Below are 22,970 nucleotides of genomic sequence, written 5' to 3'. Positions count from 1 at the left end.
ATCGCTATTTTGGCCTACCCGCGGCTGGACTGCGATCTCGCAAATAGCGATATCGCTATTAGCGATATCGCTATTTGCGAGATCGCAAACTCGCGAGATCGGGAAAACGGGAAGTCGCATTTCGAGCCCAGTGATGACATCACAACCAGGAAGCTGCCGGTTCCGAGCACCATTCTGCAGATTGAGGCAGAGAGACAGGGAGCAGAGAGAAGAGCTGCTGCACATCTTGGCTAGCAGAGTGATCCACAGAGCCACAACCCATACCATGGCTGAGGAAGCTGCACCAGGGACCAGCAGCTCGGCTGGGAGGAAGCGAAAGCTCAAATTCAGCGAGCAGGAGCTGGAGCACCTCATCGAGGGAGTTGTGGCTAACCACGACCAACTGTTCGGTGCCAATTCCAGGAGGGTCCCAGAAATGGAGAAGAGGCGCATTTGGCAGGGGATAGCCTCTGCAGTAAACTCGGTGGGAGTGGCGGCCAGGTCCCTGGAAGAACTTAAGAAGCGGTGGTACGACCTCCGAGGCCGTGCCAAGGAGAAGGTGGCGGCGCGCCTTGGGGAGTCCTCGGGCACAGGAGGAGGAGGTCCGACGGTACCACCGAACACCGCCCTGGAGGACCAGGTCGAAAACACCCTCGAGAGGGAGGCCGTTGTGGGTTTCACTGCACTGGACTCATCCGCCCCCACACAAGACACCCAAGGTAAGTGGCATGCGACTGCGACCCTGCCCCCTATGGATGTCCATGACCAAATAGGCCCCCCCAATGTCCCATAGGCATGTAATTGTTGCACATCAAGGATTGTCCTGAAGCATTGTGGGAGATGTAGTCTGGCCACAATGTAGTAGTACCACAATGCAGCCATTGTGGGAGATGTAGTCAGGTCCCAATGCACACAAAGCCACTGCCATTCAGGGAATGTCACCCAGCATGCATGTAGCAACTGAACGTCTGCCAGATGCATACAACTAATGGTCCTCCACTTACCCCCACAGGTGGAGATACCAGTGACAGTGACAGGCTGGTGATCGACGACAGCGTCCTGGAGTTGCCAACACCTACCCAGGCACCAGCCCCTACCGCATCAACTGTACCACCAGCAACTACCACCAGCAGCGTCCCACCTGCAACTGCTGCAGCGCCCTCATCTGCTGCCATCGCAGCCCCCATTGTGCTCCCTGCCACCGCTGCTCCTCCCAGAGCTGCAGCCAGGTCAGTCACTCCTGTGGCCCCCGCCGCGACTGCCACAGCCACACCAGCAGGCACACCCCCAGCGACGAGCACACCTGCAACACCGGTGGCCTCACCCCCAGCAGCTGGCACCTCAACATCCGGGGCTGCGCCACTGTCCAGTCAGCCCCCAGCCTCACAATCCGGCCAGCAGGGCAGGCGTGGCAGGTCACGCCAGCGCTCCGCAGCTGCTACCAGGCGGGCCAATGGTGATGGACAGGCGCGGCTCAGCATCGAGCGACGGATGCTGCACATACACCAGCGCCAGGCACGGCAGCAGGGGGCAATTCACCTCCAACTATGCAACATTGGCCGCAACGTGGCATGTGTTGCTACCCAGATTGAAGGCATGAGGGCCGACCTGGCCGGTGTGGGCAATGGAATGGCCCGCATTGCTGCAGCCGTGGAGGCCAACACCCGTGCCATGAATAGAATGTACGGTGGCCAACGCCGGCACCACCGCCAACTGTTGACCCAGCTTGGCACCTACAGCAGGGCAAGCTATGTGTTGGCAAATGCCACATCCCTATTGGCGCGGCGCTGTCTCACACAGCAGCACACTGTCATCCAGTGCAGTGTGGACATGACGAGGGTGCTGGAGACCCTCACCACGGCTGTCGTGGCTCTTCACCCTCCACCTATTCCATCTGTTGTGGGGGGTGATGATGCGAGTGAGGGGGCGTCCAGCCTGAGCTCGCAATCAGCCTCACAGGCCCCACTACCCACCCGCAGCACCAGGACCCCCCCATTGCCTGACGCCCCGGAGGAGGAAGGCCCTCAGAGGCGTTATGGAGGAACACGCTCTAGGCACACCTAGAGAACTGTAATCACCACTGGCACAGGCTGAGGTCAAGCCTGCCATGCACAGCAGTATGGCGTAATACTGTTTGTGGGACTATTTTGGCACAGACCCTTATATTTAATTTTGTGAATAGAACACGTACTTTTATTTTGAACTTTGGCACAGACCCTTATATTTAATTTTGTGAATAGAACACGTACTTTTATTTTGAACTTTGGCACAGACCCTTATATTTACTTTTGTGAATTGAACATGTACTTTTATTTTGACCTTTGGCACAGACCCTTATATTTACTTTTGTGAATTGAACATGTACTTTTATTTTGACCTTTGGCACAGACCCTTATATTTACTTTTGTGAATTGAACATGTACTTTTATTTTGACCTTTGGCACAGACCCTTATATTTACTTTTGTGAATTGAACAAATACATTTATTTTCCTACACACATTAGCGTTGTGTCATCATTACATTTTGCATGCATTGTTGATTAGTGGGGTGATGGCAGTGGTTGTACTAGAAACTGTTCACTGTGATGTGGTTGCGACGTCTGTGCCCTTCTGCTGGGGTCTCCCCTTGTGCATGGCGCGCATGTGCAGGTGGCCGGTTGTCCCCCTCAGATTCACTGCCAGAGATGTCAACAGGTATCCGGCGCTTGGTTGCAATGTTATGTAGTATTGCGCAGACAGCCACTATGCGGCAGCACTTTGCAGGACTGTAATACATGGCCCCACCTGTCTTGTGCAGTATGCGGAACCTGCTCTTGAGCAGGCCAAATGTCCTTTCTATGCAATTTCTTGTCCGTATGTGAGCAATATTGTAGCGCCGTTGCTGGGGTGTAGCAGGGTTGAGGTATGGGGTCAGGAGGTATTCACGGAGGGCGTAGCCACTGTCACCTGAATGAGAGGAGCAGATGGTGATTGCCTGTGCTGCGCTGTTACATCTTTGCAATGTGACATTTCAATCAAAGTGTACTTACCAAGTAGGTGTCCTTCCCCAAACTCTCCCCTGACCAGCCGTGTGTGGAGTGCGCTGTGCCGGAAAATGAAGGAGTCATGGGTACTCCCTGGGTACCGTGAGACAATGTCAGTGATGTATGTCTTGGCATTGCAGACCATCTGGATGTTGAGGGAGTGGTAGCACTTTCTGTTGCGGAACATATACTCCATGCCAGCTGGTGGGCAGACGGCGACGTGGGTACAGTCTATACATCCGAGCACATGTGGAAAATGGGCTACATTGTAGAATTGTAGCTTTGTCATGTCCAATTCCTGTTGGCTGGCGGGGAATTTGATGTGACGGTGTAGCTGGGTGAGCATGGCGTCTACAAAACTGTTGAGGCAGCGTGACATGGTGGGCTGGGATATTCCCCCAGCGGCCGCTACTACCCCCTGGAAGCTTCCGGAGGCCAGGAGGTGCAGGCTACTCAATACCTGCACATGTGTGGGCACAGAATTGTTTCGCCTTGTTGGGTGCTGCATGATGGGGTCGAGTTCTTGTATCAGCCAGGGGATCATTTCCCCATTCAGCCTGTATTTAGCATGAATCTGTTCTCTGGTTTGGCCCAGCAAGGTGACCCGCAGCCGGTAAATCCTTGCCTGCCTCATGCGTCTCCTCCGTGCTGCTCGCTGTAGCCTTCGCCGCCTCACCACCATGTACATCCCAGGCATTGTGGAAAGCCTAATGCTGCTGCTGAATGTCCTTATGTGTGATTGGTCAGGCCTGGCCCTGTTGGTGATAGGACAACGGTTTTTTGAAAAAAAAATTCTATGCCTTTCATGGTTACCACCTGCTTTGAGTTGTCCTTATTTTGCGCCGTGCAAATAGCGATTTTTGGGTTTTTCGCAAATTGCGATTTTTCTTGAATGCCGATTGCGATTTTCTATTGCGAATTCGCTATTATTTTCGCAGATTCCGTGGTGTGTCGCTATTTCCGAATCGCTAATGCTCAGCGGCAGGGATTCTGCGATTATATTAGCGAATTCGCAAATATGTGTTTGCGAATTCGCTATTATGTTGTTGAATGCCGATTACGGAAATTGCGCCCGCATTTGCGTTTTCGCAGCGATTGCGGGCGCAATTTCACTTCATGAATCAGGCTGTTACCGCCATATTCATGAAAATCGGCATTTGCGATTCTGAAATAGCGAAAAATAGCGAATCGCTATTCAGAAATCGCAAATCCGAATTCATGAAGAATTGCGATAAAAAAAGCAAATCGCACGCGATCGCAAAATCCGATAGCGATCCGATCGAAATTGCGATTAATCGCAGATTAAGCGCTATTTCGGCCTACCCGCGGCTGGACTGCGATCTCGCAAATAGCGATATCGCTATTAGCGATATCGCTATTTGCGAGATCGCAAACTCGCGAGATCGGGAAAACGGGAAGTCGCATTTCGAGCCCAGTGATGACATCACAACCAGGAAGCTGCCGGTTCCGAGCACCATTCTGCAGATTGAGGCAGAGAGACAGGGAGCAGAGAGAAGAGCTGCTGCACATCTTGGCTAGCAGAGTGATCCACAGAGCCACAACCCATACCATGGCTGAGGAAGCTGCACCAGGGACCAGCAGCTCGGCTGGGAGGAAGCGAAAGCTCAAATTCAGCGAGCAGGAGCTGGAGCACCTCATCGAGGGAGTTGTGGCTAACCACGACCAACTGTTCGGTGCCAATTCCAGGAGGGTCCCAGAAATGGAGAAGAGGCGCATTTGGCAGGGGATAGCCTCTGCAGTAAACTCGGTGGGAGTGGCGGCCAGGTCCCTGGAAGAACTTAAGAAGCGGTGGTACGACCTCCGAGGCCGTGCCAAGGAGAAGGTGGCGGCGCGCCTTGGGGAGTCCTCGGGCACAGGAGGAGGAGGTCCGACGGTACCACCGAACACCGCCCTGGAGGACCAGGTCGAAAACACCCTCGAGAGGGAGGCCGTTGTGGGTTTCACTGCACTGGACTCATCCGCCCCCACACAAGACACCCAAGGTAAGTGGCATGCGACTGCGACCCTGCCCCCTATGGATGTCCATGACCAAATAGGCCCCCCCAATGTCCCATAGGCATGTAATTGTTGCACATCAAGGATTGTCCTGAAGCATTGTGGGAGATGTAGTCTGGCCACAATGTAGTAGTACCACAATGCAGCCATTGTGGGAGATGTAGTCAGGTCCCAATGCACACAAAGCCACTGCCATTCAGGGAATGTCACCCAGCATGCATGTAGCAACTGCACGTCTGCCAGATGCATACAACTAATGGTCCTCCACTTACCCCCACAGGTGGAGATACCAGTGACAGTGACAGGCTGGTGATCGACGACAGCGTCCTGGAGTTGCCAACACCTACCCAGGCACCAGCCCCTACCGCATCAACTGTACCACCAGCAACTACCACCAGCAGCGTCCCACCTGCAACTGCTGCAGCGCCCTCATCTGCTGCCATCGCAGCCCCCATTGTGCTCCCTGCCACCGCTGCTCCTCCCAGAGCTGCAGCCAGGTCAGTCACTCCTGTGGCCCCCGCAGCGACTGCCACAGCCACACCAGCAGGCACACCCCCAGCGACGAGCACACCTGCAACACCGGTGGCCTCACCCCCAGCAGCTGGCACCTCAACATCCGGGGCTGCGCCACTGTCCAGTCAGCCCCCAGCCTCACAATCCGGCCAGCAGGGCAGGCGTGGCAGGTCACGCCAGCGCTCCGCAGCTGCTACCAGGCGGGCCAATGGTGATGGACAGGCGCGGCTCAGCATCGAGCGACGGATGCTGCACATACACCAGCGCCAGGCACGGCAGCAGGGGGCAATTCACCTCCAACTATGCAACATTGGCCGCAACGTGGCATGTGTTGCTACCCAGATTGAAGGCATGAGGGCCGACCTGGCCGGTGTGGGCAATGGAATGGCCCGCATTGCTGCAGCCGTGGAGGCCAACACCCGTGCCATGAATAGAATGTACGGTGGCCAACGCCGGCACCACCGCCAACTGTTGACCCAGCTTGGCACCTACAGCAGGGCAAGCTATGTGTCGGCAAATGCCACATCCCTATTGGCGCGGCGCTGTCTCACACAGCAGCACACTGTCATCCAGTGCAGTGTGGACATGACGAGGGTGCTGGAGACCCTCACCACGGCTGTCGTGGCTCTTCACCCTCCACCTATTCCATCTGTTGTGGGGGGTGATGATGCGAGTGAGGGGGCGTCCAGCCTGAGCTCGCAATCAGCCTCACAGGCCCCACTACCCACCCGCAGCACCAGGACCCCCCCATTGCCTGACGCCCCGGAGGAGGAAGGCCCTCAGAGGCGTTGTGGAGGGGCACGCTCTAGGCACACCTAGAGAACTGTAATCACCACTGGCACAGGCTGAGGTCAAGCCTGGCAAGCACAGCAGTATGGCGTAATACTGTTTGTGGGACTAATTTGGCACAGACCCTTATATTTACTTTTGTGATTTGAACATGTACTTTTATTTTGACCTTTGGCACAGACCCTTATATTTACTTTTGTGAATTGAACATGTACTTTTATTTTGACCTTTGGCACAGACCCTTATATTTACTTTTGTGAATTGAACATGTACTTTTATTTTGACCTTTGGCACAGACCCTTATATTTACTTTTGTGAATTGAACATGTACTTTTATTTTGACCTTTGGCACAGACCCTTATATTTACTTTTGTGAATTGAACAAATACATTTATTTTCCTACACACATTAGCGTTGTGTCATCATTACATTTTGCATGCATTGTTGATTAGTGGGGTGATGGCAGTGGTTGTACTAGAAACTGTTCACTGTGATGTGGTTGCGACGTCTGTGCCCTTCTGCTGGGGTCTCCCCTTGTGCATGGCGCGCATGTGCAGGTGGCCGGTTGTCCCCCTCAGATTCACTGCCAGAGATGTCAACAGGTATCCGGCGCTTGGTTGCAATGTTATGTAGTATTGCGCAGACAGCCACTATGCGGCAGCACTTTGCAGGACTGTAATACATGGCCCCACCTGTCTTGTGCAGTATGCGGAACCTGCTCTTGAGCAGGCCAAATGTCCTTTCTATGCAATTTCTTGTCCGTATGTGAGCAATATTGTAGCGCCGTTGCTGGGGTGTAGCAGGGTTGAGGTATGGGGTCAGGAGGTATTCACGGAGGGCGTAGCCACTGTCACCTGAATGAGAGGAGCAGATGGTGATTGCCTGTGCTGCGCTGTTACATCTTTGCAATGTGACATTTCAATCAAAGTGTACTTACCAAGTAGGTGTCCTTCCCCAAACTCTCCCCTGACCAGCCGTGTGTGGAGTGCGCTGTGCCGGAAAATGAAGGAGTCATGGGTACTCCCTGGGTACCGTGAGACAATGTCAGTGATGTATGTCTTGGCATTGCAGACCATCTGGATGTTGAGGGAGTGGTAGCACTTTCTGTTGCGGAACATATACTCCATGCCAGCTGGTGGGCAGACGGCGACGTGGGTACAGTCTATACATCCGAGCACATGTGGAAAATGGGCTACATTGTAGAATTGTAGCTTTGTCATGTCCAATTCCTGTTGGCTGGCGGGGAACATGGTGGGCTGGGATATTCCCCCAGCGGCCGCTACTACCCCCTGGAAGCTTCCGGAGGCCAGGAGGTGCAGGCTACTCAATACCTGCACATGTGTGGGCACAGAATTGTTTCGCCTTGTTGGGTGCTGCATGATGGGGTCGAGTTCTTGTATCAGCCAGGTGATCATTTCCCCATTCAGCCTGTATTTAGCATGAATCTGTTCTCTGGTTTGGCCCAGCAAGGTGACCCGCAGCCGGTAAATCCTTGCCTGCCTCATGCGTCTCCTCCGTGCTGCTCGCTGTAGCCTTCGCCGCCTCACCACCATGTACATCCCAGGCATTGTGGAAAGCCTAATGCTGCTGCTGAATGTCCTTATGTGTGATTGGTCAGGCCTGGCCCTGTTGGTGATAGGACAACGGTTTTTTGAAAAAAAAATTCTATGCCTTTCATGGTTACCACCTGCTTTGAGTTGTCCTTATTTTGCGCCGTGCAAATAGCGATTTTTGGGTTTTTCGCAAATTGCGATTTTTCTTGAATGCCGATTGCGATTTTCTATTGCGAATTCGCTATTATTTTCGCAGATTCCGTGGTGTGTCGCTATTTCCGAATCGCTAATGCTCAGCGGCAGGGATTCTGCGATTATATTAGCGAATTCGCAAATATGTGTTTGCGAATTAGCTATTATGTTGTTGAATGCCGATTACGGAAATTGCGCCCGCATTTGCGTTTTCGCAGCGATTGCGGGCGCAATTTCACTTCATGAATCAGGCTGTTACCGCCATATTCATGAAAATCGGCATTTGCGATTCTGAAATAGCGGAAAATAGCGAATCGCTATTCAGAAATCGCAAATCCGAATTCATGAAGAATTGCGATAAAAAAGCGAATCGCACGCGATCGCAAAATCCGATAGCGATCCGATCGAAATTGCGATTAATCGCAGATTAATCGCTATTTCGGCCTACCCGCGGCTGGACTGCGATCTCGCAAATAGCGATATCGCTATTAGCGATATCGCTATTTGCGAGATCGCAAACTCGCGAGATCGGGAAAACGGGAAGTCGCATTTCGAGCCCAGTGATGACATCACAACCAGGAAGCTGCCGGTTCCGAGCACCATTCTGCAGATTGAGGCAGAGAGACAGGGAGCAGAGAGAAGAGCTGCTGCACATCTTGGCTAGCAGAGTGATCCACAGAGCCACAACCCATACCATGGCTGAGGAAGCTGCACCAGGGACCAGCAGCTCGGCTGGGAGGAAGCGAAAGCTCAAATTCAGCGAGCAGGAGCTGGAGCACCTCATCGAGGGAGTTGTGGCTAACCACGACCAACTGTTCGGTGCCAATTCCAGGAGGGTCCCAGAAATGGAGAAGAGGCGCATTTGGCAGGGGATAGCCTCTGCAGTAAACTCGGTGGGAGTGGCGGCCAGGTCCCTGGAAGAACTTAAGAAGCGGTGGTACGACCTCCGAGGCCGTGCCAAGGAGAAGGTGGCGGCGCGCCTTGGGGAGTCCTCGGGCACAGGAGGAGGAGGTCCGACGGTACCACCGAACACCGCCCTGGAGGACCAGGTCGAAAACACCCTCGAGAGGGAGGCCGTTGTGGGTTTCACTGCACTGGACTCATCCGCCCCCACACAAGACACCCAAGGTAAGTGGCATGCGACTGCGACCCTGCCCCCTATGGATGTCCATGACCAAATAGGCCCCCCCAATGTCCCATAGGCATGTAATTGTTGCACATCAAGGATTGTCCTGAAGCATTGTGGGAGATGTAGTCTGGCCACAATGTAGTAGTACCACAATGCAGCCATTGTGGGAGATGTAGTCAGGTCCCAATGCACACAAAGCCACTGCCATTCAGGGAATGTCACCCAGCATGCATGTAGCAACTGCACGTCTGCCAGATGCATACAACTAATGGTCCTCCACTTACCCCCACAGGTGGAGATACCAGTGACAGTGACAGGCTGGTGATCGACGACAGCGTCCTGGAGTTGCCAACACCTACCCAGGCACCAGCCCCTACCGCATCAACTGTACCACCAGCAACTACCACCAGCAGCGTCCCACCTGCAACTGCTGCAGCGCCCTCATCTGCTGCCATCGCAGCCCCCATTGTGCTCCCTGCCACCGCTGCTCCTCCCAGAGCTGCAGCCAGGTCAGTCACTCCTGTGGCCCCCGCAGCGACTGCCACAGCCACACCAGCAGGCACACCCCCAGCGACGAGCACACCTGCAACACCGGTGGCCTCACCCCCAGCAGCTGGCACCTCAACATCCGGGGCTGCGCCACTGTCCAGTCAGCCCCCAGCCTCACAATCTGGCCAGCAGGGCAGGCGTGGCAGGTCACGCCAGCGCTCCGCAGCTGCTACCAGGCGGGCCAATGGTGATGGACAGGCGCGGCTCAGCATCGAGCGACGGATGCTGCACATACACCAGCGCCAGGCACGGTAGCAGGGGGCAATTCACCTCCAAATATGCAACATTGGCCGCAACGTGGCATGTGTTGCTACCCAGATTGAAGGCATGAGGGCCGACCTGGCCGGTGTGGGCAATGGAATGGCCCGCATTGCTGCAGCCGTGGAGGCCAACACCCGTGCCATGAATAGAATGTACGGTGGCCAACGCCGGCACCACCGCCAACTGTTGACCCAGCTTGGCACCTACAGCAGGGCAAGCTATGTGTCGGCAAATGCCACATCCCTATTGGCGCGGCGCTGTCTCACACAGCAGCACACTGTCATCCAGTGCAGTGTGGACATGACGAGGGTGCTGGAGACCCTCACCACGGCTGTCGTGGCTCTTCACCCTCCACCTATTCCATCTGTTGTGGGGGGTGATGATGCGAGTGAGGGGGCGTCCAGCCTGAGCTCGCAATCAGCCTCACAGGCCCCACTACCCACCCGCAGCACCAGGACCCCCCCATTGCCTGACGCCCCGGAGGAGGAAGGCCCTCAGAGGCGTTTTGGAGGGGCACGCTCTAGGCACACCTAGAGAACTGTAATCACCACTGGCACAGGCTGAGGTCAAGCCTGGCAAGCACAGCAGTATGGCGTAATACTGTTTGTGGGACTAATTTGGCACAGACCCTTATATTTACTTTTGTGATTTGAACATGTACTTTTATTTTGACCTTTGGCACAGACCCTTATATTTACTTTTGTGAATTGAACATGTACTTTTATTTTGACCTTTGGCACAGACCCTTATATTTACTTTTGTGAATTGAACATGTACTTTTATTTTGACCTTTGGCACAGACCCTTATATTTACTTTTGTGAATTGAACATGTACTTTTATTTTGACCTTTGGCACAGACCCTTATATTTACTTTTGTGAATTGAACAAATACATTTATTTTCCTACACACATTAGCGTTGTGTCATCATTACATTTTGCATGCATTGTTGATTAGTGGGGTGATGGCAGTGGTTGTACTAGAAACTGTTCACTGTGATGTGGTTGCGACGTCTGTGCCCTTCTGCTGGGGTCTCCCCTTGTGCATGGCGCGCATGTGCAGGTGGCCGGTTGTCCCCCTCAGATTCACTGCCAGAGATGTCAACAGGTATCCGGCGCTTGGTTGCAATGTTATGTAGTATTGCGCAGACAGCCACTATGCGGCAGCACTTTGCAGGACTGTAATACATGGCCCCACCTGTCTTGTGCAGTATGCGGAACCTGCTCTTGAGCAGGCCAAATGTCCTTTCTATGCAATTTCTTGTCCGTATGTGAGCAATATTGTAGCGCCGTTGCTGGGGTGTAGCAGGGTTGAGGTATGGGGTCAGGAGGTATTCACGGAGGGCGTAGCCACTGTCACCTGAATGAGAGGAGCAGATGGTGATTGCCTGTGCTGCGCTGTTACATCTTTGCAATGTGACATTTCAATCAAAGTGTACTTACCAAGTAGGTGTCCTTCCCCAAACTCTCCCCTGACCAGCCGTGTGTGGAGTGCGCTGTGCCGGAAAATGAAGGAGTCATGGGTACTCCCTGGGTACCGTGAGACAATGTCAGTGATGTATGTCTTGGCATTGCAGACCATCTGGATGTTGAGGGAGTGGTAGCACTTTCTGTTGCGGAACATATACTCCATGCCAGCTGGTGGGCAGACGGCGACGTGGGTACAGTCTCTACATCCGAGCACATGTGGAAAATGGGCTACATTGTAGAATTGTAGCTTTGTCATGTCCAATTCCTGTTGGCTGGCGGGGAATTTGATGTGACGGTGTAGCTGGGTGAGCATGGCGTCTACAAAACTGTTGAGGCAGCGTGACATGGTGGGCTGGGATATTCCCCCAGCGGCCGCTACTACCCCCTGGAAGCTTCCGGAGGCCAGGAGGTGCAGGCTACTCAATACCTGCACATGTGTGGGCACAGAATTGTTTCGCCTTGTTGGGTGCTGCATGATGGGGTCGAGTTCTTGTATCAGCCAGGTGATCATTTCCCCATTCAGCCTGTATTTAGCATGAATCTGTTCTCTGGTTTGGCCCAGCAAGGTGACCCGCAGCCGGTAAATCCTTGCCTGCCTCATGCGTCTCCTCCGTGCTGCTCGCTGTAGCCTTCGCCGCCTCACCACCATGTACATCCCAGGCATTGTGGAAAGCCTAATGCTGCTGCTGAATGTCCTTATGTGTGATTGGTCAGGCCTGGCCCTGTTGGTGATAGGACAACGTTTTTTTGAAAAAAAAATTCTATGCCTTTCATGGTTACCACCTGCTTTGAGTTGTCCTTATTTTGCGCCGTGCAAATTGCGATTTTTGGGTTTTTCGCAAATTGCGATTTTTCTTGAATGCCGATTGCGATTTTCTATTGCGAATTCGCTATTATTTTCGCAGATTCCGTGGTGTGTCGCTATTTCCGAATCGCTAATGCTCAGCGGCAGGGATTCTGCGATTATATTAGCGAATTCGCAAATATGTGTTTGCGAATTCGCTATTATGTTGTTGAATGCCGATTACGGAAATTGCGCCCGCATTTGCGTTTTCGCAGCGATTGCGGGCGCAATTTCACTTCATGAATCAGGCTGTTACCGCCATATTCATGAAAATCGGCATTTGCGATTCTGAAATAGCGAAAAATAGCGAATCGCTATTCAGAAATCGCAAATCCGAATTCATGAAGAATTGCGATAAAAAAAGCGAATCGCACGCGATCGCAAAATCCGATAGCGATCCGATCGAAATTGCGATTAATCGCAGATTAATCGCTATTTCGGCCTACCCGCGGCTGGACTGCGATCTCGCAAATAGCGATATCGCTATTAGCGATATCGCTATTTGCGAGATCGCAAACTCGCGAGATCGGGAAAACGGGAAGTCGCATTTCGAGCCCAGTGATGACATCACAACCAGGAAGCTGCCGGTTCCGAGCACCATTCTGCAGATTGAGGCAGAGAGACAGGGAGCAGAGAGAAGAGCTGCTGCACATCTTGGCTAGCAGAGTGATCCACAGAGCCACAACCCATACCATGGCTGAGGAAGCTGCACCAGGGACCAGCAGCTCGGCTGGGAGGAAGCGAAAGCTCAAATTCAGCGAGCAGGAGCTGGAGCACCTCATCGAGGGAGTTGTGGCTAACCACGACCAACTGTTCGGTGCCAATTCCAGGAGGGTCCCAGAAATGGAGAAGAGGCGCATTTGGCAGGGGATAGCCTCTGCAGTAAACTCGGTGGGAGTGGCGGCCAGGTCCCTGGAAGAACTTAAGAAGCGGTGGTACGACCTCCGAGGCCGTGCCAAGGAGAAGGTGGCGGCGCGCCTTGGGGAGTCCTCGGGCACAGGAGGAGGAGGTCCGACGGTACCACCGAACACCGCCCTGGAGGACCAGGTCGAAAACACCCTCGAGAGGGAGGCCGTTGTGGGTTTCACTGCACTGGACTCATCCGCCCCCACACAAGACACCCAAGGTAAGTGGCATGCGACTGCGACCCTGCCCCCTATGGATGTCCATGACCAAATAGGCCCCCCCAATGTCCCATAGGCATGTAATTGTTGCACATCAAGGATTGTCCTGAAGCATTGTGGGAGATGTAGTCTGGCCACAATGTAGTAGTACCACAATGCAGCCATTGTGGGAGATGTAGTCAGGTCCCAATGCACACAAAGCCACTGCCATTCAGGGAATGTCACCCAGCATGCATGTAGCAACTGCACGTCTGCCAGATGCATACAACTAATGGTCCTCCACTTACCCCCACAGGTGGAGATACCAGTGACAGTGACAGGCTGGTGATCGACGACAGCGTCCTGGAGTTGCCAACACCTACCCAGGCACCAGCCCCTACCGCATCAACTGTACCACCTGCAACTACCACCAGCAGCGTCCCACCTGCAACTGCTGCAGCGCCCTCATCTGCTGCCATCGCAGCCCCCATTGTGCTCCCTGCCACCGCTGCTCCTCCCAGAGCTGCAGCCAGGTCAGTCACTCCTGTGGCCCCCGCAGCGACTGCCACAGCCACACCAGCAGGCACACCCCCAGCGACGAGCACACCTGAAACACCGGTGGCCTCACCCCCAGCAGCTGGCACCTCAACATCCGGGTCTGCGCCACTGTCCAGTCAGCCCCCAGCCTCACAATCCGGCCAGCAGGGCAGGCGTGGCAGGTCACGCCAGCGCTCCGCAGCTGCTACCAGGCGGACCAATGGTGATGGACAGGCGCGGCTCAGCATCGAGCGACGGATGCTGCACATACACCAGCGCCAGGCACGGCAGCAGGGGGCAATTCACCTCCAACTATGCAACATTGGCCGCAACGTGGCATGTGTTGCTACCCAGATTGAAGGCATGAGGGCCGACCTGGCCGGTGTGGGCAATGGAATGGCCCGCATTGCTGCAGCCGTGGAGGCCAACACCCGTGCCATGAATAGAATGTACGGTGGCCAACGCCGGCACCACCGCCAACTGTTGACCCAGCTTGGCACCTACAGCAGGGCAAGCTATGTGTCGGCAAATGCCACATCCCTATTGGCGCGGCGCTGTCTCACACAGCAGCACACTGTCATCCAGTGCAGTGTGGACATGACGAGGGTGCTGGAGACCCTCACCACGGCTGTCGTGGCTCTTCACCCTCCACCTATTCCATCTGTTGTGGGGGGTGATGATGCGAGTGAGGGGGCGTCCAGCCTGAGCTCGCAATCAGCCTCACAGGCCCCACTACCCACCCGCAGCACCAGGACCCCCCCATTGCCTGAAGCCCCGGAGGAGGAAGCCCCTCAGAGGCGCTATGGAGGAACACGCACTAGGCACACCTAGAGAACTGTAATCACCACTGGCACAGGCTGAGGTCAAGCCTGGCAAGCACAGCAGTATGGCGTAATACTGTTTGTGGGACTAATTTGGCACAGACCCTTATATTTACTTTTGTGATTTGAACATGTACTTTTATTTTGACCTTTGGCACAGACCCTTATATTTACTTTTGTGAATTGAACATGTACTTTTATTTTGACCTTTGGCACAGACCCTTATATTTACTTTTGTGAATTGAACATGTACTTTTATTTTGACCTTTGGCACAGACCCTTATATTTACTTTTGTGAATTGAACAAATACATTTATTTTCCTACACACATTAGCGTTGTGTCATCATTACATTTTGCATGCATTGTTGATTAGGGGGGTGATGGCAGTGGTTGTACTAGAAACTGTTCACTGTGATGTGGTTGCGACGTCTGTGCCCTTCTGCTGGGGTCTCCCCTTGTGCATGGCGCGCATGTGCAGGTGGCCGGTTGTCCCCCTCAGATTCACTGCCAGAGATGTCAACAGGTATCCGGCGCTTGGTTGCAATGTTATGTAGTATTGCGCAGACAGCCACTATGCGGCAGCACTTTGCAGGACTGTAATACATGGCCCCACCTGTCTTGTGCAGTATGCGGAACCTGCTCTTGAGCAGGCCAAATGTCCTTTCTATGCAATTTCTTGTCCGTATGTGAGCAATATTGTAGCGCCGTTGCTGGGGTGTAGCAGGGTTGAGGTATGGGGTCAGGAGGTATTCACGGAGGGCGTAGCCACTGTCACCTGAATGAGAGGAGCAGATGGTGATTGCCTGTGCTGCGCTGTTACATCTTTGCAATGTGACATTTCAATCAAAGTGTACTTACCAAGTAGGTGTCCTTCCCCAAACTCTCCCCTGACCAGCCGTGTGTGGAGTGCGCTGTGCCGGAAAATGAAGGAGTCATGGGTACTCCCTGGGTACCGTGAGACAATGTCAGTGATGTATGTCTTGGCATTGCAGACCATCTGGATGTTGAGGGAGTGGTAGCACTTTCTGTTGCGGAACATATACTCCATGCCAGCTGGTGGGCAGACGGCGACGTGGGTACAGTCTATACATCCGAGCACATGTGGAAAATGGGCTACATTGTAGAATTGTAGCTTTGTCATGTCCAATTCCTGTTGGCTGGCGGGGAATTTGATGTGACGGTGTAGCTGGGTGAGCATGGCGTCTACAAAACTGTTGAGGCAGCGTGACATGGTGGGCTGGGATATTCCCCCAGCGGCCGCTACTACCCCCTGGAAGCTTCCGGAGGCCAGGAGGTGCAGGCTACTCAATACCTGCACATGTGTGGGCACAGAATTGTTTCGCCTTGTTGGGTGCTGCATGATGGGGTCGAGTTCTTGTATCAGCCAGGTGATCATTTCCCCATTCAGCCTGTATTTAGCATGAATCTGTTCTCTGGTTTGGCCCAGCAAGGTGACCCGCAGCCGGTAAATCCTTGCCTGCCTCATGCGTCTCCTCCGTGCTGCTCGCTGTAGCCTTCGCCGCCTCACCACCATGTACATCCCAGGCATTGTGGAAAGCCTAATGCTGCTGCTGAATGTCCTTATGTGTGATTGGTCAGGCCTGGCCCTGTTGGTGATAGGACAACGGTTTTTTGAGAAAAAAAATTCTATGCCTTTCATGGTTACCACCTGCTTTGAGTTGTCCTTATTTTGCGCCGTGCAAATAGCGATTTTTGGGTTTTTCGCAAATTGTGATTTTTCTTGAATGCCGATTGCGATTTTCTATTGCGAATTCGCTATTATTTTCGCAGATTCCGTGGTGTGTCGCTATTTCCGAATCGCTAATGCTCAGCGGCAGGGATTCTGCGATTATATTAGCGAATTCGCAAATATGTGTTTGCGAATTCGCTATTATGTTGTTGAATGCCGATTACGGAAATTGCGCCCGCATTTGCGTTTTCGCAGCGATTGCGGGCGCAATTTCACTTCATGAATCAGGCTGTTAGTCTGGTTTTCATTTACAGACACTTGAACACTTGCACAAAGACACATGCTGTCCAACATGCAGATAGTGCTGCATTAATGAATAACATTATGCGGGAGAAAATACCAATCAACATTTGTTATCTCAAATGGATGTTTCTGTCAAACTTTAGCACCTGAAAACAGGTACCTAACAGCATTTAGTATATTAGAGTCCCAGAGACAATGTTTTGTCATCTCCCCCGTGGGTATAAGAACAGCTCAGGGGTATTTTCTGAAAGAATTACTGAATTGCTAAAGCACTTTGATGAAGAAGTGTTGTCCTATATTCTGTGATATTTATCTAAACGGACAACCTTATGGGGAAACACTTGACCAGGGTAAGCACCATTATTATGGGATTGCCCTGTTATGTTATGTTATAAAATTTATAGAGCGCTCAGCTGCCGCAGCAAAGTGGCGTCCCGGCGCTATAATGGACAAAACAACACAACCAGAAGAGGGAAATAGCCAGAATCAAGATTAGGGTAATGGAAACAGAAAAGTCTTGATAGCTCTTCGGAAAGACAATATGTCAGATATAGCACAGATGTCAACAGGTAGTGTGTTCCAGAGACTCGCTGCCAGAACGCTAAAGGAGCGACCGCCCACTCTGGCCTTCCTGAAGCGAGGAACACAGGCCAGGAATTGGCCAGTTTAGCGTAGTACTCTAGCAGGGGTGTAGTAGGTAATTGCCTGTGCCAGAATAGGAGGTGAAGAGGACTTTAGGATCTTAAAGGTCAGGCACAGAGCTTTGAACTTGATCCTTTGTCCGACAGGCAACCAATGAAGATCGTGGATGGTGCGACTGACGGAACAGAATTTGGGCAGGCCTACTAGCATTCTGGCGGCTGCATTTTGCACACGCTGAAGGCGTGTTAATTCAGCTTGGTTAACGCCCAAAAGAAGCGAACTGGCGTAATCCAACCTAGAGAGTACTGTAGCTTGGACAATGAGTTGTCTAGTTGGGGCATCGAAGAATTTAAAAATAGGTCTGAGGCTCTGCAAAACCCCGAAACAGGTGCCAGCGACTCTTTTGGTATGGGGGATGAAAGTAAGGTTGGAATCAATCCAGACCCCGAGGTTCTTAGCCTCAGCCACAGGAGTGGGGGCTTGGCCTAGCTCCGGTGGCCACCAGTGGTCCCCCCAAAGATGAGCCTGTTTACCCAGAACTAGGACCTCTGTTTTTGAAGCATTAAGTTGGAGACAGTTCTTCGTCATCCAACTGGCCACCTCCTTTAGGGTTTTCTGAAATTTCGGGGCTTCAACCGCAGGGTCCCCATTTAGTGCAACCGCTAGCTGGGTGTCGTAGGGAACGACACCATGGTTAAACCACAGTTTTTTGCAATAGTGGCTAGCGGCTGCACGTATAAATTAAAAAGAGTCCGGCTGAGTGCCGAGCCCTGCGGGACCCCTTGGGAGATATTGCGTGAGGTAGATTCAAATGGGGGGGTGGAGACTTTAAAGGTGCGTCCAGATAAAAAGTAACGAAACCATTCTAGTGCGGTATTCTCCACACCGGCCTCTTGTAGTCGTTGAAGAAGGATGGGATGGGAGACAGTGTCGAAAGCGGCACTGAGATCCAACAGGATCAGTGCCGCCGTCTGTCCTGCGTCTATCAACTTCCGCAAATGCTCCACCATAGCCAACAAAGCAGTTTCCGTGCTATGGCCTGCAGGGAAACCATTCTGGGATGGATCTAGAATGCCTGAGTTTTGAAGATGGTTAGACAGGATTTTGTTGGCATGTGACTCCGCAAGTTTGGATACCCATGGGAGGAGGGAGATGGGTCGGTAATGTTCAGGCTTTGAAGGGTCCAAGGTGGGCTTTTTTAAAATAGGGATAACCGTAGCTTGTTTCCATTTACTGGGAACAGTCCCAGACTCAAAGGATAGCCCAATTAGATCGAGCACAGGAGGCAAACAAATCTCGGCAGATTCATTGAATTGTGCAGGTCTTAAGGGGTCAGCAGGTGAGCCTGATTTAACTTTTATAGTAAGGGCTTTAAACTTTTCCTGAGATGGCTTAGGTATAAGCGAGAGAGATCTAGTGATTGTGGGGTTGCTTCCTAAGTTGGTTATAGGTACAGTTTGTGGGGGGAATGATCGATAGATCGCCTCGACTTTCTCTACGAAGAAGGCAGCTAGCATTTCGCAGTGATTCAAGGAGCGTTTTTCTACTGCCGCCGTTTTCTTGCTGATAAGATCTTTACAGACCTTAAAGATGAGTTTTGTCGGATTAGGGCTATTCTTAAATTCCTCGGAGTAGAACGTGGCTCGGGCTTTACATATGGCTTGATGGTATGCTTTAATACTAGTCAAGTAAGTCTGCTTGAGGTCGGGATCATAAGACTTACGCCAGGTTCTTTTTGCTCGTTTGCAGGCAGTCTTAAGAAGCCTAAGGGAGTCATCGTACCACGGGCTAGAAGGACCAGGTCGAACTTTGTTCCATCTAGCAGGAATTAGGGAGTCCACAGAAGTGGTCATATCCCAGCGAGGCATCTTTAGGAGGGTCAAGAGGATGCGATGATAGAAACTGATGGAAGTCGGCCAATCTCAATTTTCTCCAAGGCCGCTTAAAGATCGGTGGGGTGGAGTTCTTAAAAGGAGAGATGTTGCATATTAGCTGAACTTCTATTCTCCGGGGGCTACAAATTTAATTTTGAGAAAATCAGAAATTGCCCACCTCAGTGTCCTATTTTTGGGATAAGAGTTTTCAAGTGAAGGCAAAAGCCTGGCAGCTAACTTTTTAGAAAAATGTGCGCTGCTCCAGCCTCCAAATACATTAAACAACTTCCAATCAGTTCTGGGATTCCAAGATTTTGACAGAACATACATGTTTGAGTTCACAAAGAGAGTAAAACCTTTCTACGACATTTTTCAAACATGACTTTTCAGTCAAACACTGGACATAAGAACACACCAATATTCTTTGTTCACACCAGGAAGATATTATTGCTTCCAAATACATACACAGAAGTGTAAACTAGCACCACTTTGTACTCAGTATCATTTTGGGTCAATTTGGGTACATTTACTTTAACTTTTATTAAAGGTGAAACTGTACCATTCACGTACGATTCTCATCTGTACACAAACACTGAAATTAGTTTTAATTCAACAGAAAAATAAATAAATTCTGACAACCATTCAGGCTGTAGCAAAAGAAAGAGCACTGGCTAAGGGGAAGAGGCATGATTGTTGTCACCCCAGGACATGGGCTAGCATTCCTAATGCCAAAGCCTTACATCCAGAATGGATACAAAGAGCTATCTCTTTTGCTGCATCAGGCTTTGAATGCAGACTTGATTCAAGTTCAAAAACACAGGCATTCCTGCAATATGAAAAAGAACACCATCTACCATATGAAATCTTGTCTCTAGATCAGTATGAATTTTAAAAATCTACACTGATGGGTTTGTCCCACCAGCCTCTTTTGTTAAAGATCAGATGCTGGATGGCAAGTTCCGTCCTCATTGCACCTAAATACTACCTCTAGGTAATAGCACGGCTTGGTTGGCAGCTTTAAAAGCCGTGATACTTGCACTTGTAAACACGGATCGAGAATTCCCAACACTCATTGTGTTTGATTCCTTTTACTGTGTGCAATGATATAATAACATTTTACACCATTGGGAACAAAATGGGTTTAAAGATGAAACAAGGTGGTATAATTAAAATACAAAAATTATGGGAACAGGTAGTGGAGTTGAGAAACGAGCTACCAAAAACTGACGTGATTAACACACTAAGTCATCAACGTGATGGCGTGCACATTAAAGGGAATTCATTTGCTGTTAAAGCCACATGGGGGGGCTGTTAACACAGCTTTCATAGCTGGGCACACTCGTCCAACAACGAGAATAGACGGTTAGAATATGGTGGCTGTAATTGCTTCACGCAAAAGCAGCAAAGCAGTGTGTAACATTTCCACTCAAATACTCCTACAAGTTAGATGCAAACAACATTCCATATGCTCAGATTCCCGGAGTGGGGGATAGAGTATTTTCAAAATATGGATAGTAGGAAGGAATTAATCATTTAAAGCACACAAGGGCTTGGGCTTCGCGCATTCAGGGGTAATAGCTACTATTTCTTCATTGCAATAGTGCTATTGGTGGCCTGGGATCAGAAGACAGACTATTGGCTTTGTCTTGAACTGCAACATCAGTAAACAAATGCCAAGCTACACCATCACAAGACCCGCGCAGGTCCCATTGCTAGACAGCCTCAGACTATCCACTTGATCGTGTCGTGTAAAGGACCACTGCGGCCCCTCACATTTTAAGGTGGCTTAAAAATATATCTAAGTGGCAGTGGGTCCTTGCTCAAGTTTCCTATAATTATGGCCTCAATACTTGGCTGACGCTCAAAACTGTTATAGAAAGATTTGCGAGTCCACAACAGGAGATACGCAATCAACGTTACACCCTGACTGTGGCCCCACACTTGGCTCTCGAGCCTACTGAGAGGCCATGGAAGGGATGGACGTAGTATTGCGGTACTCCTCTCTAACGCCATCCTGAGGGAATTAAGGTAGAGGCGAGGAAGGACTGGGGCATAGAGCAATCCTTAACAGCTAGGGTATTAGGCGGGGTATTAGTGGGGTCAAACACTTATATGGATTCAGGGGGAAATACACACTCAGCCAAGAAGCTCTCTAGGAGGTGTCACCTCATTTCCAAATATGGGAACCTGATCATACATGTGGAGGCACAGTGGCGGATGAAAACCATTCTGTATCTATGATCGTTTGGCTGTTTTACAGGAACTAAAGGAAACAAAGAAACAAACAATGATTCTGTCAAAGTGAAACAGGCCGCCACTGGGAAGTGGAGGTAATCACGGCAAGTCCGGTCTGAATCCAAAAGTCATGGATCTGCGCAGAGAGAGAAAAAGATCGCGGACACAAAGGAATTTGGGCCCTCATACAGAAATACATGTGCCACTCCTTTAAGGTAAAGGAACAAGAACTGAACTTTTGCCGCATCCTGCCGTGATAAAAACACCAGATTCATTTCAAATGAAAGAATCAACCAAAACCTATGTGGCCAATACTGAGCAGTAGGCCTCGTGAATTCCACAATAGTAGACGTCCCTCTCACTACTATTCCAGAAATTCAAACTGAAAGGCTCATCAGGTTTGAGCAATCAAATCCATGGAGTGGGGGACTATGCAACAATGCAATGGAACCAGTTCTCCTTGAACCAACCTTTCAAATTAAAAATAAAAATCAAGACTACACTCAAGTTGCAATTTGGCCAAAAACAAATGTGTACTCCAACGTTTTTTCAACAAAAGCATCTATTAATAAAAGCTTCTACGTTTTCTCAACAAAAACATCAAATAAAAAAGGCTTCAATGTTTTTCAAAAGAAGCATCAATTAATAAAAGCTTCAACAATTTTCAACAAAAACATCAAATAATAAATGCTTCAACGTTTTTCAACAAAAACATCAAATAATAAATGTTTCAACGTTTTTCAACAACAGCATCAAATAATAAAAGCTTCAAAGTTTTTCAACAAAAACATCAAATAATAACTTCAACATCTGAACGTTTTTTCAGCAAAGACATCAACTATTAACTTCAATATTTCAAGGTTTTCAACAAAAACAGCAGAAATAACTTCAACTAAATACGATGCAATTTCAACAATTGAACTTACAGCTACTGGCTATTTCATTAACTGTGATACGTTTTCTATGGCTCCACGTGAACAGGAAGCAACAGCCAGCCCAAAAACAAACAACAAACATACAAGTGCGAACTTTTGAACCTTTTCCTTTCCAAAAGATACAGACCTGGCTTCACCATGAGTAGAACTATGTGGTATTTCTGGGTTCATCTTTTTCTGTTCTGGCTTTGCTTAGAGCTAGCTTTTAGTATGACTCTTAGTGGACACTTTCTACAATACAGGATCAACATAAACTGAAGCCACGTCCATTTTCAATTCAAATGCAAAAGAGACTTATAAATGTATTCGACCTGAACAAACCTTTATATTCTAAATGATGTACTTAATCATCCAGTTTTTAATTCTGATTAATGTATTTTAAACTTTCATTAATTTTCAATTATTTTTATCATGCATTCAGTGATGTAATTACCTTCAGTACATTTTTCTGAAAATTGGGTTACTGATACAGAGTATAATATGCTGTCTGTTTTAAGAATCATTGCTACATTT

Source organism: Lissotriton vulgaris, chromosome 8, assembly GCF_964263255.1.
Source record: "Lissotriton vulgaris chromosome 8, aLisVul1.2, whole genome shotgun sequence".
Taxonomy (NCBI): domain Eukaryota; kingdom Metazoa; phylum Chordata; class Amphibia; order Caudata; family Salamandridae; genus Lissotriton; species Lissotriton vulgaris.
The sequence above is the reverse complement of the archived record's forward strand: the minus strand, read 5'-3'. Positions refer to the sequence as shown.